The sequence below is a fragment of the Engraulis encrasicolus genome, chromosome 5, assembly GCF_034702125.1.
Source record: "Engraulis encrasicolus isolate BLACKSEA-1 chromosome 5, IST_EnEncr_1.0, whole genome shotgun sequence".
In the NCBI taxonomy this organism is placed as follows: domain Eukaryota; kingdom Metazoa; phylum Chordata; class Actinopteri; order Clupeiformes; family Engraulidae; genus Engraulis; species Engraulis encrasicolus.
In genome coordinates, this window is record NC_085861.1 from 2,017,528 (window position 1) to 2,020,027 (window position 2,500).

General features: G+C 43.9%; 1 protein-coding gene across 2 annotated transcripts in view; it reads left to right on the top strand.

Annotated features, from left to right (window-relative positions):
• The window catches only part of gsdmeb (gasdermin Eb), a 26,774-nt gene that overhangs the window by 9,588 nt on the left and 14,686 nt on the right, over window positions 1-2,500 (top strand). The window lies entirely within an intron of this gene.

Genomic DNA, 2,500 nt, shown 5'->3' on the forward strand with positions numbered 1-2,500 from the left:
AACAGACTATTCATTATCACTGTTAGTTTTTATAAACAGACTATTCATTATCACTGTTAGTTTTTATAAACAGACTATTCATTATCACTGTTAGTTTTTATAAACAGACTATTCACTATCACTGTTAGCCGCCAGCTGGTCTCATAGGACTCAATGTTAACTGCTAGCTTGGAGGTAAAATTTGCGCTGCCATACCCAGAGAACGGTTCAAAGTGCAGGAGAACGGTAAAACCCTATTATTTAACTCAAGGGGAGGTGTAATATAAGCTTATTTCCAAAAATGCGACAGTATCACTTTAAGGTATTTCAGCGACTAAAACCTTATCGACTGGTTGTCAACTACAACTTTTAAAACAATGCATTGACATGTTTGTGCTGATGACGTGAAGTTGTCGCGTGCTGCCTTAGGCAACTATGTGTTATTCAAAATTGTCAACTGACATTTACATGTCCTTTGCAAATTACAAACGTCAGGCAAACGTTGCATGGCTCGGCAAATCAGACCATGTTGATGCAGATATGAATGGGGGAATGCTGAAAAGTTCAAAGCAGGTGAAGATGCTTTCTATTGCAGCTGAGTTTCAGAGCCAGCGGCCTCATATGTGCAGCGCCAGGTTTTAAGGCAAAACAAACAATAATATCTCACGATCGGCTTTTCGATCGGCGCTCTATGCCAGTTGCAGATCAGGCTATTTTTAGGCAATATCTTAAATAGATTGATCGGAGCATCTCTCACGCACACACACACACACACACACACACAATACAGACATGCACACACACTAGTCTATACACAGACTATACCGGGGGTGGGCAATTATTTTGGCTTGAGGGTCGCATTGGGTTTAGAATATTGACCAAAGGGCCGGATGCCACAGACAACTTGCCCATGTCAATGATAAAACATGCTGTAACTTGGCAGCAATAATTAAATTTATTAAGATGAAGAAGCCTGTGTATTTGGTTAATCTTAAATCCGCAAGACTCTTGTTTTAGGTAGAATTTTAAGAATGTTGAGTAACCGTTTGAATTTGGATTGAAAAGCTGTCTTTCTGTATTGGCTCTGGGGGCCACATGAAATGGCTCAGGGGGGCGCATGTGGCCCCGGACCTGAGTTTGCCCACGTCTGCACTATACACACACTAGTATAAGATTCAGCACACAAGAGCAAGCACATATACAGCCGTGGCTCAGTGGTTAGAGCACTGGGTTGGCAACCCAAGGGTTCCCGGTTCAATGCCCGACCGGACCATGGCTGAAGTGCCCTTGAGCAAGGCACCTAACCCCCACACTGCTCCCCGGGCGCCGCTCAGCAGGCAGCCCACTGCTACGGACTAGTGTGTGTACTTCAATGTGATTCACTAGTCCAAATGGGATAAATGCAGAGAAAGAATTTCCCCTAGGGGACCAAAATTGGCACACACACTAGGCAAATACACTCACTCCGGTTTACGCTTATAAGTATGATTTTTGTATTCAAAAGGATAAGGAAGTGAAAGTTTCCACAGTAGAGAGAGAGAGAGAGAGAGAAAGTTGGAGGAGAGAGAGAGAGAGGGAGAGAGAGAGAGAGAGAAAGTTGGAGGAGAGAGAGAGAGAGTTGGAGGAGAGTGAGAGAGAGAGAGAGAGAGTTGGAGGAGAGAGCGAGAGAGAGAGAGAGTTGGAGGAGAGCGAGAGAGAGAGAGAGTTGGAGGAGAGCGAGAGAGAGAGAGAGTTGGAGGAGAGCGAGAGAGAGAGAGAGAGAGAGAGAGAGAGAGAAAGTTGGAGGAGAGGGAGAGAGAGATAGAGAGAGTTGGAGGAGAGCGAGAGAGGACCTTTCACTCCCCACAGACTTTTCATGTGGTGTGTGTATCTAGTCCACACTTCCTCTGAAACTAAATGGAGTAGTGGCAAGCTGCGCTCTGTGTGTGTGTGTAGTAACTTACTCTTGGGTATGACATATCTCAGTAGCATATATCCTGTTTTGTGTTATATTAAGGTTTAAGGTTCATAAGATCATTAGAGATTCTATTTGTCTGATATACTGCAGGTATTAGTTTGATTCAATACAATATGTCCATAGCACTGATCGTCTTTTTGAATCACTTTCGAGTAGAGACTGAAAGTCTGGTGACTTGGGGAAACCGCTGGCCACCGTGGCTGAACACACAGTATAGGCCTAAATCGCACTGGCATGTGCTTTGGAAACCATCTCTGGATTGCTTTGAGTTTCAATTCCATTTCCTGCCATTCAAATTCATTTCAATTCCACTTCCTGCATGGCCGTGAGTTTCAGATCCACTTCCTGAATAGAGCGCCCAAGTGGGTGACATCAAATTGTATGCGGCGGATTCGGACTATCCGGTTTCTATGGAGATTGAAGTCAGCTTTTATTGTCACTTTCTTCATTTGCACAAGCCATGCAAGGGAAATTAAATTATGTTTTCTCTGTATACCATGCCACTGACATTTTACAGACTGACATGAAGTGCAAGACAGGACAGGTAACAGTGATAGACTGGTA